A 16,021-nucleotide genomic window follows, 5' to 3' on the forward strand; every position below is an offset into this window, starting at 1 on the left:
AACAAAAAACTGCAGACGCTGGAAATCCAAAAAAAAAACAGAAAACAGAAATACCTGGAAAAACTCAGCAGGTCTGGCAGCATCGGCGGAGAAGAGCAAAGTTGACGTTTCGAGTCCTCATGACCCTTCAACAGAACAGTTCTGTTGAAGGGTCATGAGGACTCGAAACGTCAAGTGTGAGGTAATGCGTTTCAAGAGGACAAGCATGACTGGGAATACAATAGATTGCAGAGTATTGAGAAATGTGGAGGAACAGAGGGTCCTTGGAATGCATGTCCACAGATTCCTGAAAGTAGGTGGACAAGTAGAGAAGGTGGTCAAGATGGCATATGGGATACTTTCCTTTACTGGCTGGGGCATAGAATATAACAGCAGGGAGGTTATACTAGAACTGTATAGAACCCTGGTTAAGCCACAGCCTAGTGTACTGCCTACAGTTCTGGTCACCACATTACAGGAAGGGTGTGATTACACTAGAGAGGGTTCAGAAAAATCTTACAAGGATATGGCCAGGACAGGAGAATTTTAGCTGTGAACAAAAAGCTGGGTAGTTTGGGGGTTATTTTCTTTGGAACAGAGTGAGACTGAGGGGTGATTTAATTGACATGTGTAAAATTATGAGAGACATAGACAGAGTGAAGAGGAAGAACCTATTTCCATTATCAGAGAGGTCAATAACAAAGGATTTTAAGTAATTGATAGAAGAATTAAAGGGGAGTTGAGAATTTTTTCACCAGTGGTGATAGGGAATATGGAACACTCTGCCTGAATGACTGGTAGAGGCAGAAACCCTGATTGCATTTAAAGGGTACCTGGATATGCACTTGAAGTGACCAAAAGCTGTAAAGCAGGATTGGGCTTAGTAGCTTTTTCTTGGCCAGGACAGACATGATAGACTGAATTGCATCCTCCTGTGTCATAACTTGCTATAATTCTATGTTTGGGTCTCGCTGTGATGCTCTATATGATCAAAACCCCTGCCAGACTTGACTGAAAATCTATATTCACAGGACACTTTTTTGGGGGAAGAGCATAGAGTTCTCTGGTGTTTTGGCCAATGTTCTTTCCTTAGTCAATAACACCCAATGCAGATCAACTAGTCAGTCATCTTTTTTTCACTTTTTGAGACCTTAGGCTGGATTTTCACAGGGTAAGACCATCTTGGGAGGCCTTTAAAAATGTTGGGCGAGACTCAGATGTAGAAGCCCTGCCCCCATTTCTGGCAGATCCCATTTTTGCCGGTAGGGGAAAGGGATCAGGGTATGAGTCACACAGGCAGGAAACCTGAACTCCGCAGGGCCATTTGAAATTAGTGCTGAGTTCAAACAAACCCCATTTTCGCTGTTCCAAGGATCTTAACCTGCACTGAGACTCATGAATTGATAGAGGACATGAACAGAACTTGTCTGCCCTACAAGAGTGTTTAAAGTGTCAAGATATTGTTATTTCAACCTCCATCCCTGTGGAAAAAAAAAGAGGTTTCAGCTTTCACAATAAAAAAATGACAAAGGCTGGAGTACATTGCTTGATAGGCCATCTAGTGTAGCCTATTAAAAAAAATTATTATTTGTTCCTGTTGTTTCAATGGACTTCATTATTGACATTTCCCATGGGCTGTTGTTATAGCTGAACCCGTTGTGAATGTTTGGTTGAGTTTCAAAAGCTCCAAAAGTGCTTATCTCAGCAATGGGGATGAGTTCAGTTTGATGGACAGTTTTAAAAGGCTATTAAAGGATTAGCTGTCTTTCCGTGTGGTACTGAATAGAAGTTTTTTTTTGTTTTTATTACAGATTGTCCACTTGAGGGATCTGAAACCTTTGAATGGGTTTCATGAATGAAAGATTTTTTTTCAGGATCAAGGGTGTCTGCCTGAGAGCTCTGTTACAGTGTTAGAAGATTTTTTTCATTTCCATATGGCTCCTGAGGTCTGCCCATAGTGGATACTGGGTGAGTGGCTATTAAGGTAGTGTTGGGGTGGAGGGTTAATGATGTGGCATTGCGGTGGTATGAGGTAGCATGGAGGGAAGAGGGGGCATGAGGTGGCATGTGGAGTATGAGGTGGCATGGGGGATGGGTGAACATAAGAACTAGGAGCAGGAGTAGGCAATTCAGCCCCTCGAGCCTGCCCCGCCATTCATTACGATCATGGCTGATCTCATTTCGGCCTCAACTCTAATTTCCCGCCCTCTCCCCATAACCTTTCAACCCATTATTAATTAAAAATCTATCTCCTCCTTAAATTTATTCAGCGTCCCAGCATCCACTGCACTCTGAGGTAGTGAATTCCACAGGTTCATGACCCTTTGAGAAAAGTAATTCCTCCTCATCTCTGATTTAAATCTACCACCCGTTAGCCTAAAACTATGGCCTCTTGTTCTAGAATGCCCCAGAAGGGGAAACATCTGCTCCACATCTACTTTGTCCATCCCCTTTAGCATCTTATATACCACAATTAGATGTCCTCTCATCCTTCTAAACTCTAGCGAGTATAGGCTTAAACTGCTCAATCTCTCCTCATAAGACAAGCCCCACATCTCTGGAATCAATCTAGTGAACCACCTCTGAACTGCCTCCAGTGCAACTACATCCTTCCTCAAGTAAAGGGACTAAAACTGTGCACAGTACTCCAGGTGCGGTCTCACCAATGCCTTGTACAGTTACAACAACACTTCCCTATTTTTATACTCTCTTCCTTTAGCAATAAATGCCAAAATTCCGTTTTCCTTCCTTATTAATATATTACCCCTAACTCCGTGTGACCTTATCTTGTGTATTAATCTTTTGTGCATATTAATCTTTTGTGTGGCACCTTATCAAAGGCCTTCTGGAAGTCCAGATATACCACATCTACAGGATCCCCATTATCCACTTGGCTTGTCACATCTTCAAAGAACTAGCAAATTAGTCAAACACGATTTACTCTTCATAAAACCATGCTGACTCTGATGGATTGCATTTTGACTTTCCAAATGCCCCATTACTACTTCCTCGATAATGGATTCCAACAATTTCCCAATGACAGACGTTAAACTAACTGGAACCTTTCCAGAATCCAGGGAATATTGGAATATTATAGCCAATGCATCCACTATCTCCGCTGCCTCTTCCTTTAAGAGCCTGGGATGTAGGCCATCAGGTCCTGGGGACTTGTCACCCTTTAATCCCAATAGTTCGTTCAGTACTTTTTCTCTAGTGATGGCGATTGTTCTAAGTTCCTCCTTCTCTATACCCTCTGCATTACCTGTTACTATTGGGGTGGTACTAGTGTCCTCCACTGTGAAAACTGAGGCAAAATATTGATTAAGCGTCACTGCCATTTCTGCGTTCCCCACTATTAACTCCCCAGTCTCATCCTTCAAGGGACCAACATTCACTTTAGCTACTCTCTTTCCTTTTATATACTTGTAGAAGCTTTTGCTATCAGTTTTTACATTTTTTGCTAGTTTTCTTTCATAATTTACCTTTGCTCTTAATGTAAGTAATTAATAAAGGAGAGGGGTGAGGCCTAGATGGCCTAACAACCTTCTATAAAACTGAAGTCTCGGGACCAAGATTGGCCTTCTAACTAGCCCATCTTTACACACTTGTGCTTCCAGGGTAGAACTGCCTCCAGAGGCAGCAATGCCAACCTGATTCCGCCGCTGCCTCCCTGGAGTAAAAATTGCAAATGATGGGGCCTTTTATAGCAAGGTATATAAATAGTATATTTTATATAGTATATTTATATATTTCAAATATTTATCCACTTCCCTTTTAGAAGTTGCAAACAACAAACCATTGCATATAAAAGGAATAGTTTTTTGTTTCTTTTCTGATTATCTTAAATTTATGTCCCCTAATTACCAACTCACAAACCAATAGAATAGTTTTCCTGATTGAACTTATTAAAACTTACCATAATTTTGAATATCGTTTTTAAATCTACTCTTAATTTTCTTGGTTCTAATAGAAGAGCCCCAGCTTTTGTAGCAATTCCTCATGATTAAAGCCTCATGTTACTTGCAGCGTCTTTGTGTATCTCTTCTTCAGCCTCTCTATAACTTTGAACTGTTAGAATCTTTGAACTAGCTTTGTGGAAATTGTAGAGTAAATGGTCATTTTTGCATAGAAGTAGGAGGAAATTAATTGCTTTGTAAGTGAAACATTTAGGAAAAAATCTTATCAAGCTCCCAGGAGTGAGAGATGCGGTGAGCAGGGGTACTTAACCGAGCGGAAAGCAAAATGTAAGCTTCCCAATGATGGGATGAAAATTGGTTATTAATGTGCTGGCGAATGAGGGCGGATCATGCTTCCTGATGGCAAGCGGTGGGAATCTAATTTTTGATACATTAGCATGTCATTAAAATACAATTTCGCCAGATTAAATTGAACTTTTGGAATTAAGTATGCAGCAAATTAGAAACACGTGCATTCTGGTTTACAACTGGTTAAAGGTGGCTTGCAGCAGGCAAATGGATTTGGACAGACTAGGAGCTGCTTTTCTCATATAAGGAATTTTATTGAACCAGGGAAAGGAGACATTGATATATTGAAGTTAGGTGGTGGCCTTGGAAAGGGGGACGGGTCATGGCTGATTGAGGAACAGAGGTCGCAGCCCTCCAAAAGCTTGTGGAGGACGGGGAGGAAGCTGGACTACAGAGGGAAGGTCAATGTTGAGGTTCTGAGAGTCCAGGGTAACAAAAGACAGGTCAAGGATGATAGAGGGAGGATTGAGGATGACAGTCAGCAGGTCAAGCATAGGAGGAGCAGCTCCAATGTGCTGGGGGGCTGGTCCATGGTGACTGGGGCAAGCTCTAGGGTGAATGATAGTTGGTAATGGAGGTGGGTTGAGGGTCATCGAAGGCAGGACAAGGGCAATGGCGTGATGTACTAAGCAGGCCTGAGGCACCCTCATTGCATCCAGATTGCAGGCAGAATGAGGCCTTTTGCAAGATCTCTTAATCTCCTCATGAAATGTCACTGTGTAGGTGCCAGCAGATTTGGAACTACAAATTCCTCACAAGCAGCCAGACTGATGCTGCCTGATGGCAAGGAGTGGATGCCTGTCTGGGTGCCCAGACCTTCAACCCTGTGAATTAACAGTGGGTCTGGCAATTTCCTGCCCATTCCCGTCGTGTGATTGATCAGGACCATTGCCTCTGTAGAAATGTTGCGCACAACGTGAGAAGAAGATTCCATCCTTAATTTCACAATGGCTTAGGCTACAGGGTAGGGCAAAATGTTGAGCATAGGCTGTATCTGTTTGAACATGGCAATGGATTACAGGTCAGGAATAAAGAACTAGTTGCTGACAGTTAGTAATGCAAGTACAATTATTTTACAAACCAACACTCAAAATGCTTCTGTGGAGCTCCTAGTCCTGCTGGACTAGGAGGGTGAAAGGGTGAAATTGGCAAATGATTTTTTTCAGTGTAGGTTGTCCATTGTGATCAGTAATAATGCATAAAAGTAGTTTAGTCATGTGTTTGTGTAGAAGGCAAGTTGTCATTTTTTTAAAAATAAGCCAAGTTTTACCAAAATGCATTCCTTTGGAAATTATAATTGCTTAGGGGTGCAACCAATTCTTAGCAAGTTCTTTTATATGAGTAAATCAAATGATACTACAGCCAAGTCCTTTGGTTGCATGGTTGACTTGAATTCTAGGGAATGCTGTACCAATGCACTTGCCTCTTGAAATAGGAAGAAAGATTTCTGCTTTATACAAGGGGCATTGGAAAACTGAACCCTTGTTTGAATAAGTCTTGGCAGCAGCAACAAAACAGACAGTTTTGATATTTTATTCTCATTTCCACTTTGCCTCAGTATCCTGGCTAATATGACATGCCTTCATTTTTCCCTTTTTTATTTTGTACTTAAAGCTGATGAACCCCATCTTTTTTTTTTCCAAATTGCATCTGGTTCACATAATCAATAGTTTTTACGACTTGGTGATCGCTAACCCATCCAAGCTATATAGAGCCTTCAATGTATCCGTCTCAAATCACTGTACAAAATTGTTACTCAGCGTCTATTTTATATTTAACAACGTTTATTTGAAAGAACTTCTGAAAAACCATAAATATTGCATTAACTTTGAGGCATCAAATATGAAATAACCAGATGTTTCAGACTGGTACGGAGTTGGGTTCAAATTCAGTCCAGTGGATTGAAAGTCATCTTTCCTTAATGCTTATGTTAGTCTAAAGTAGTATTTACCCATCTCCACCCAGCAACTTGAGAATGTAGGTGTTAAAGCAAAACTGCACACAACTAGGCATAAATACACTGAATCGGTCCTCCTGGAAGGACCACAACAATAGTTAATATGACAAACTGGCACCAGAGGTAGCTACCACTGTTTCAGTTTATCTATAAGCAGTGTTGCTTAATGTTAAGATTAAGACCAAAATGAGCAACTCTGGACCATGATATGGATGTACTGATTGTATTTAAAAATGTATTCTTATTGTCAAAATAAGAGACATGGGGCTGGATTTTAGGGGCGCCATGGTCCCTGCCTGCCTCACTCCACCAAACCTAGCTAAAAAGGTAGGGGCAGCCTGCACATGATCCTGATGGCAGCTCTGTACCAATTTAATGCTGGAAGTATTAATTGCTTTAAAGCAAGACTTTTGCCCCTATCTCAGGAGGAAGTCCCGCTTATAGAGCTGCCAGTCAGTCGGATGTCCAGCTGCTCCGTAGTAGCAGCGCCAGCCAGGAATGGTGGCCACATTGGAGACTACAGGCAGCCCCATTACACTGAGGAGCCCAGATAAGTCCAAGCTCAGGGCTCTTAGTGAAGGGGTGAGGGGGCTGACGGGCTGGGTTCAAGAGGCCAGGGGTGAGGGTTAAAGGAGGAGGGTGTGACCTTGGAGGGATGCCTCAGATGGCCCTAGGGGTTCCACAAATGGGCCCCCCCACTCCCCCCCTTGCCCAATACCAGCCCGCACAGCTAAAGGTACCGAACTTCCTGCACAGTATGAGACTCACCTCACCACAGGCATACTGGCAAGGGCAGGATGGGGCCATTAATTGGTTACTTAAGGGTCTCAATAGGTCCAAAGGTGGGCAGGGTGCCCGACACCTCCCCCACCCCCTGTAAAATTTCAGGAAGGTTGGGTGCAGGTGGGTAGTTGGTAGGAAGACCATCCACTGGATTTTACGTGCCCTCCCCACTTTCATAAACCATGGTGAGGTGTGTAAAATATAGCCCATGAAAAATCTTTCACAGTGCAAAGAAGAATAAGAGCAATCAAAATTTTTATCTAATTTAGAAGATTGGAAATGTTCTAATGTACTGCTCATGAAGAAGTACCATATTCTTACTCTAATGCATCTTTGAACAAAATACACATTGTGCTGTTCCATTGCTACATACAGAATTAATGATAGATGTGCCTCCCAGAGGAAAGAAAATCTCGCTAAGGGGTTTGGAGGAAGCCATGATCAACAGGAATAACACTGAAAATAAGGGCTTGCCACCTGAATACAGCAAAGATGTGTTTCATTAAAATTTCTCACATGAAGTTTTTAATGTAATATTAGCAATTCAGTTTTAATTATGAAAATCAAATCTGTCATTAGTTGTAACTGTGCTTCCGTTTACAGCAGATGTCTTCCGTTGTTGGCAGTGGAGCTCGTACAGTGATCAGATCAGGAATAACATTTAGGTGACACTTAATTCTGTGACTGAAAGACTAATTTCTTAATGACAGTAGTTAACCAAAACGTAGTCTCCACTGGGTTGTTGGTAGAGCTGTGTATTTTATATACATTTATATTATATGGTGATATCATTTGTAAGATATCTTTTATATCTCCGCATCCAAGTCATTCAAAGAACCTTGTTTGTCTACATGAGAGCCTTTTTGCCCTTCTATGTGGACGTGGCCATTTTATGACTATTAGGCCATTTCCCCAATGTAATTGCAATTCAAAAGAATATGTTAGGAATGCAATTACATCTCCTGCTATTTGCTGATCAGTAGTGCTTTGTGTTAAAGCATGACGTAGATTAAAATGGATGCATAGGTTTTGTGGTTTATTTTAGTATTTTGGACTAAAATGCACTGGATAGGAACAAAATCTCAATCCAATGTCACCAAAAGTTTAAAAACGCCAACTAAAACAGTTTAGATAATATGGCTGGATTTTGTGCAGCCCACTGGAGTGGGCAAAATGGTGGGCATGTCGGAGAATCGCTCAGAAGGCCATGTGTCAGAACCCTGGCACATGTGAAAACGGCTCCCAATTATGTCGGCAGCGGGAGGGTAATCAAGTGGGGAAACTCGCCCATTAGCAGCGGGAACCTCATTCATATTTAAAATCGAGCACTTGCATGCAATTCAGATGTAATTCACTGGGTATTAATGCAGCTTCCCCAATTAAATGAAACCGACACGAGTCTCCCGTGCCTTGAATAACCTGCCCATTGAATGCTGGCAACCTAAATGTGGCTTACCCGGCTCACTGTGAGAGCTCTTTTGACTTGCAGGATAGTGAGACACAGGGTACTGCATTGTCTTTGGAGAGTTTTTCCTGTGTTCAAACTTGAAAATCTGACACTCTGAGGGGCAGAGTCTGAGGTAGGAATTGATTTTGGTTCCAAAAATTAAAGTGACTGAGGGGCCTGCCATTAAAGAGGCATTGCATATCTGAGACCCTAAGTGAAAGGCACTTCAGAGGCTGCATTGAAAGGAAGGGAGAAGGTGTTGCACATTTCACCCTGTACTCCTTCATCCTCGAGCACTGGAGGAGTTCAGTGCTGCACAGGAACCAGCAGCAATAACAGGAGGGAACACAACTACAGGAGGCCAGGCAGAGGCAGATGCAGGCCGCTGGTGCATCCAGGAGTTTACAGGAACATGATAAAGCACCTCCAAATGTCAGAGAGACAATGTCTGAAGAGATTACACCTCTCCAGGGGGACGGTCACAGAATTATGGTAATGCAGGATGACCTGCGTCCATAGTGATGCAGTAGATATTCTGTCAGTGAGTTTGAAGATTACTGCTGCTTAACTTCTCTGTGGCCGGTTGCTTTCAGGGGACATCTGCAGCATCTCCCAAACAGCCACTTGCCACTGCAACAAAGTAGTGACAATTGCACTGTACGAGAGGATTGGAGAATTTATAAGATTCCGATGGACGAGGACAGCCAGGCGTAGAGGACAATGGGATCAACAGCCATTGCCAGTTTTCTGTGTGTTTGTGCCATGGTAGACTTCAGCCATGTTGTCATTAAGGCATCGTTTGAGCAGCCAGCCGTGTTTTTATCAGAAAGGGATTCTATTCGCTCAGCGTGCAGTGTGACCACAAGAAGTAAATCATGCATGTGTGTGCTCGCTATCCTGGCAGCAGCCACGTTGCCTACGTGCTTTGACACTTAGAGGTGCTGCACTTGTGTGTACTAAGACCACAAATCAAGGGATGGATCCTAGATGACATCGGACATGGCTGATGATGCCTGTCAGAAACACTCACAGTGAGGCAGAAGAGAGGGTCAGTGCCAATCACGGTGTGGCAAGGAACATCATTGCAGTTCAGAAGCAGTTCAGAAAAGGTTCACTCGACTGATAACTGGGATGGGGGAGTTATCTTAGGAGGAAAGGTTGGTTGGGCTGGGCCTGTATCCATTGGAGTTTAGAAGATTGAGAGGTGATCTTATTGAAACATATAAGATCCTGAGGGGACTTGATGGTGGATGCTGAAAGGATGTTTTCTCTTGTGGGAGAGGTCAGAATTAGGGGATATAGTTTAAAAATAAGGAGTCTACCATTTAAGACGGAGATGAGAAGAAATCTTATCTCTGAGGGTCATGAACCTTTGGAACTATCTTCCCCAGACAGAGATGAGGCAGGGTCAATGAATATTTTTAAGGCAGAGTTACATAGATTCTTGACGAACAAGGGAAAGGTTATTGGGTGTAGGCAGAACATGAAGTTGAGGCTATGATCAGAGCAGCCATGATCTTATCGAATGGTGAAGTAGGCTTGAGGGGCCGAATGGCCTACTCCTGCCCCTAATTCATATGTTCATATATATGTTCATATAGAGCAAGCGGTTGGTCTGCTGAAGATGTGCTTCTGCTGCCTCGATCATTCTGGGGTTGCTCTCGTATGACCCAGTCATTGTGTGCTGTGCACTGCATAACAGCACCATGCAGAGAGGTGACAACATCAGCCTGAGGAAGAAGGAGGCAGAAGCCTCATTTGTCAAAGAGGATGGTGAAGTAGAGAGTGACATGGTAGGGGATCCACATCAGTGGGCTGCTACTGGTCTCTAAGCCATGGAATTTGGTGAGCAGGAGGCAAGGAACCACCTCATATTGAGCTGCTTCTAACCACCTGATCACCATTAAGCAGCATAAAATCAACAACCTTATCAGTTTTCTATGGATGGCAAATATTGTTGCATCTAAGAGCTCACAACTTTCCTTGGTCGTCACATAGAGGCCTGCATCTCAATCTGTGAGCAAGCAGCCAGTGTCCCTTAAACACATGATATTAAACATCATACATGTCTAAAGGGGAAACATCATGAGACTGATATGAAAAAAACATGCATAATAAAGCACAACAACATTTTAATGTGACACTAGCACTTCTTAAAATAATAGTATAAACACCAGTGCTACCTTACTCCATGAAAGTGAACTTTTTGAAACACTTCTGCATGTTGTACCACGCATCCCCAGTTTCTACGAATGTGGTGGGAGCAGGCTGCTGCTCTCTCTGCCCTGTGGCATTGATTTCTGTGGCAGGCACTCTCTGGCAGCCCTAAGCTTGGATGAGCCAGGACAAATAAGCCTGTCCTGCACCAGAGCAGGAGAGTCCTTTGTGGCCACTGCTACAGGAGATGTTTGGGTCACTGGCGGAGGGGCTGGGGAGCTTCTGACAACACTCGGAGTGCCTTGAGAAGAGCCCTTAAATCTGTTGGGCTGCATCTCCCCAGGCTCCTCGGCCTTGCTTCCCGTTGCCTGAGGTGCACCTGGAGGGGTGTCCGCTGGGTCCTCTTACCGGCCCAGTGCTGCAGTGAGCTCATGGCGCCAGCGATAGCCTGCAGAGTCATGCTGACACCAGGTATCCATTGTGTGGTCTCCGGGCCTGCCTCTCCATGGTGGTCGCCACCCTCTCCATGGGAGAAGCAATGTACTTTCTTACCTGAGACATGGCAGAGGTCATGCCGTGAAAAGACTTCATCTGGAAATAGAATCTCTCTGTGATCCCAAACTGCCTAGAGTAGGACACACAGTAAGCTCCCGCTGAATCGTAGGGTGATGCACATCCCCAAAAACAGCCACTGAACTGAACATTTGTAGAGATGGAGATTTCTTCGAACTGGACCCTCCAAGTTTTCTGTTTTAATATTCACACATCTGACAGCTCTGTTGCAATTCCCCCCTCAGAAAAACTATATCCAAATTTTCAGGTTTTAAACAGGGCTTTCTGCCTTTTAAATATGGTGCTTTCTCCTGCAAGGGTTTCCTGATATCAGAGCCACCACCCTCGCCACATGAACTGGTGGCAAGTCCTCATCACCCATATTCATGAGCTTGTAGTCATGTGATCATGATCAGGCAGCCACATCCCAAACCAGATTCCTGACTTCTCTTGGACCTGCCAGGGATGCAGTGATGGTAGGACAAAATCCAGCCCATAGTTACTGAAGCTTACTTTAGAATGCCTCTGTTAAATAAGCATAGATTTTTATTGAAAATTAACTTTCAAAGTACATCCTGCATAAACATCTGCGTGATTCTACCCTGAGGAATTTACTTTAATCTTTTGTCTTTGTGAATCTTTAATAACTTGCTCTGGTGTTATGATCTTGGTAGAGACCATTAATGTGTCTAATTTATTAGAATCCAAAAACCCAAGTATTGACTAAAAGAATGAAGCCGCAGGTTCACAGTTTAAACAAAATAATTTTAGTGTGGGGGTGGAGGGGGAGGTGATGGTCCGAAGGTCAAGGGGGTGGGGTGGTGGTCCAGGGGTTGGTCCGGGGTTGAGGAGGGGTCGATGTTGGTGGTCTGGAGGTTGAGTGGGGTGGTGGTCCGGGGGTTGGTCCAGGGGTTGAGGGAGGGGTCGATGTTGGTGGTCTGGAGGTTGAGGTGGGTGGTGGTCTGGAGGTTGGGAGGAGTTGGTGGTCCAGGGGTTTGGGGGGTTGGTGGTGGTCCGGGGATTGAAGGGTGAAGGGGGTGGTCCAGGGGGGGTGGTGTGGTGGGGGGGCGGTCCGAGGTTTGGGGGTGAGGGTTGAGGGGGGTGGTGGCCCGAGGTCTGGGGAGGTGGTGCCAGAAGTCTGGGAGTTGGGCTGAGGTTGGGGATGTTTGGGGGTGTCCAAGGTTGTCGGGGGGTCCGAGGTTGGGGGGGTAGGTGTAGGTGGGCAGAGTTGGAGGTTTAGTGGGGGGGGATCCTGTTGGGGGGAGGGTGGGGCGGTCGGGGGGGTCCGTGGGGTCGGTCTGGGTCTTTACAATAGTTACTCAGAATTTAGAAGAGTTTTTAATTCTTCTAACCTTTTCCGGGTAACTATTGGTATAACCCCGTCAGAACCATCCAAAGTTTGCAATTTAAATCGTATTATTGGATGGTTCCCAGCACAGCGCAATTGTCCAGAGGAAGTGTGCACTTCTGGGCAATAGCTGTGCATATCCTTACCTGGGAACTTGCCAGAGGGATTCCCTAGCGCATCTTTCGGGTACCCCCTAAATGCGACGCTGGGGAGCTTAGAAGTTACAGGCCATTATTTTTCTTCCCCCAAAACACATGGCCATCAGAATAATAAATAGCTGTACATCTCTTCTAGCAATTGTGGGATATGATTTTTTTTTGCATCAGAGGCAGGCAAAAATTGCAAGATATTTCATAATGAGCGATATAATTTTACTCATTAGTATTATCTAGAACTTTGAGCATTCTATGCCTCGCTGTGTTATTCAGTCCCACATTTCTGCATCAAGGCATTTGTGTATCCTGAATTTCATTTGGCCCTTTTGCATCTTTCATTAACATTCCTTCTGCATTTTCACTGTATAGCAACTAGTAGCTATTATCATGGTTTCTGTGCTTGCAGCTATTTGTCTATATAAAAAGAAACACATACCTCAGTAACCTTTGGCCTGAATATTAACAGGACATGGTTACATCAGCAAGATGGACAGAGTTTCAGATGGGAAACCCATAAGTCTGGGTTTCCCTGCATGCTGTAGTGGGTTAACTCCACAGTGTGTGTCTTTTGTCATTAACAGACTTGGTTTCCAGTTGGGAGGGGAGGATTCTGGAGCAGACCTTGGGACGAGGTAGGCCCAAAACCAAGGAGATAGTGGTGGGAGGGGGTGGTGTCTGATCCCTGACCCCGGGGGTCTTTGTAACGGGGTGGAGATTTGATGTGGAAGGAATTTGGGGAGGGGCAGACCCTAACTCTCTGGGCGGGATCATCTGGTCCTGTTGGCGGTGGGTGTCATGATGGGCAGGGTGGGAGAATTCGGCATGGGGGCTGAAATCTGTTTCACACCGGCTTGAAATCACAGTGGGATCGTCGGATGGTGTCCACCATGGTGGAATGCGAATCCCGCTGGAGGCCGACATGAACTCTATTTGCATCCTGCTAATGGAATGCAAAGTAAGGCCCGACTGGAACTGTCTCCCCATGCCCGATTTATCGTTACACCGGCAGGAAAACAAGCCGGCCCAGACATCTCTGGACAAGCATGACATGCAGAAGTTGGGACTTAACTTTAGGGCTTCACTCAGATCGCAGACCTCTTGAGGGGATGATGATGCTGGAGCCCTACAGCTACCCGACCCTAGGGAGTGTACCAGTGGGGAGAGTGGTGAGGTTGGGAGGAGGGTACGAAGGTGTCATGGGGGTGGTGAGGTTTTGGGGGAGGATGAAGGTGTCAGCTGGGTGATGTTAGGTGGGGGAACGAAGGTGTTGGGAGGTGGTGGTGAGGTTTGCGGGGGGTGATGAAGGTGTCTGGCGGGGGGGTGGTGGGGGTGGGGTGGGGAACAAAGGTGTTGGGGATGTGTTTGGAAGGGGGGAATGAAGGTGTCAGAGGGGAGGAGAGAGTACCTGGGAGAATGCAGCATGTGGGGAGCTGGTGTAAGGGAGGAAGTTCGGAGAGGGGAAGATGTCCGCGGGAGGAGGGAGATTGCAGGGAGAAAGTTGTCTGGGGGGTAGGAAGGAGTTTGGAGGGGGGAAGGTGTTCCGGGGAAGAGGCAATTAGGGTGGAGCAGGGAGTAAGGGATGGAGGAGGGGATGCAAGGGAGGGGCCTGTGGAGCCAATGACTGCCTCCTGGGGAGCGAACTGAGGGTGGGCATGGTAGGAGGGAATGGTGAGTGTCAGAGGGATCCCAGAGGATGGGAGGGTGAGGATGTGTCAGTAACAGTAGGAGGGGTGGCAAGGGTGGTTGGTGGGGACAGGGAGGCAAACACTGACCATGGGAAAGGGAAGGAGGACGTCAGGGAGGTCAACATGGATGTGGGTGGGGTTCTCCGGAAGGTGGGGAATGTGCACGTTCACCTGGACCACCTGGAACGACATGGATTTGGGTTAGTAGGTGACGGTGGGGAGGTAGAAGGTGATGCCGGGGGGTTGACAGTGATAGGGGAAAGGATATGGGTGACTGGGGCAGGGGAAAGGACGTTGCTGCTTAGCAAGAACATCACCACAACCATGATGTGCAATTTGAAAGTGAGCAGAGCCTCATATTGGACAGGCACAGGTGCTGCATGGGGGTGTGATCAGTGGGTGGGTGGAGATGTAGGTCAGATGGACAACTGAAAGGAAACCCCAGGAAGCAGCATTGAAAATGCTCAGGACATTGAGATGTATGATGGATGAAGGCTGCGCCTGCTTGAGTGAGTGCTTGCATGAGGCTCCGAAAGGCCTTGCCACATGCACACACTTCTCCTTCCAGAATCCCTCGTGGTCCGGCTGCATGCAGCCGAAGTGCTAGTGAGTTGGGATGATGCAGGGGAAGGACTCGTGAAACCTGTCAATGAAGCTGAAAGATTACATTACACTTTATTCAATGAAAGTGAATACATTTTCAGATTATTAAGTGACAAAACATGCTCACTCATGCAACCACTTGTGATCAGAATTTTTTAATTTTTCTAGGCCCACCACTTCTTCTAGGTGCTACCCTAACGTCCGCAGCAGGGGTGGAGACAGCCTCTGTAATGGTTGGCCCTATTGCTGCTGATGACTTCGGCATGCGTCCTCTGGAGAGCTGAGGTCTTGAGGACCCCGGCTTGCTTTGCCTGTCGTCCTGTGGGCCGGCTGCTCCCTCTGCGGTGATAGAGGATGAGGTTGAGGTGGTCACAAGCGAAAGGGACTCAGAGGGAGTGGACAGCCTCTGAGATTCCTGAGTGGATGATCCAGGGGTGTCCAGCTGCTGCTCTTCCTCCCTTTGGGTGCCTGAGGGCCCTGACCTGACTTCTTGAGGGGAAGGAGCAAGGAGCACCAGGGGGTCATTGAGGTGCCCCTTTTCCTTCTCTCATTGCCACTGCAGGAACTCACCCGTAGCTACTGCGATGGAGTGCAGGTCTGCGCATTTCCATATTCCGTTGGACCAGGGTCCCCATGGCGTCTGTAATCCTTGCCATGGAGACCTCCATGCGCAAACATGTGGGCACGACTTCATCAGAGAGAAGGCGGGTGCATTCCTCTGACTCATGTGCAACTCTGTTGAGGGCTTTCAATGGCTTTGTGTGATGTTCCCCCACCTTCTACTGACTTTCCAGGACGAGCTCGAAGGCCAAATCCAGAGACTCGGCATCTGACTCCGACCTCACAGATGTCTCTTCCCGAGCAGTCCTCCGAGTACCGGGGAGCTTGGCTGAATCTGCCTCCTCCAGCTGCAGACACGTGTCCATGCAGTGCCCACCAGATTTCCGAGCCTGTTCTAGATGTAGGTCCCACTGAGATGTGTGTCTCTGCACTGGTGCAGGGTGTGTGTGAGTGACGGGTCTTCCAGGCAACTTATTTCCAGGTCTTCAATGGAGCAGTTGTCATCTTGCCTGAGGTGAGGACGTGAATG

At 46.0% G+C, this 16,021-nt stretch overlaps 1 protein-coding gene across 6 annotated transcripts in view; it reads left to right on the forward strand.

Annotated features, from left to right (window-relative positions):
* Positions 1–16,021, forward strand: part of naaladl2 (N-acetylated alpha-linked acidic dipeptidase like 2) — a 955,971-nt gene that overhangs the window by 338,088 nt on the left and 601,862 nt on the right. The gene's annotated exons all lie outside the window — the stretch shown is intronic.

Source organism: Cetorhinus maximus, chromosome 19 (genome assembly GCF_964194155.1).
Source record: "Cetorhinus maximus chromosome 19, sCetMax3.hap1.1, whole genome shotgun sequence".
Taxonomy (NCBI): Eukaryota; Metazoa; Chordata; class Chondrichthyes; order Lamniformes; family Cetorhinidae; genus Cetorhinus; species Cetorhinus maximus.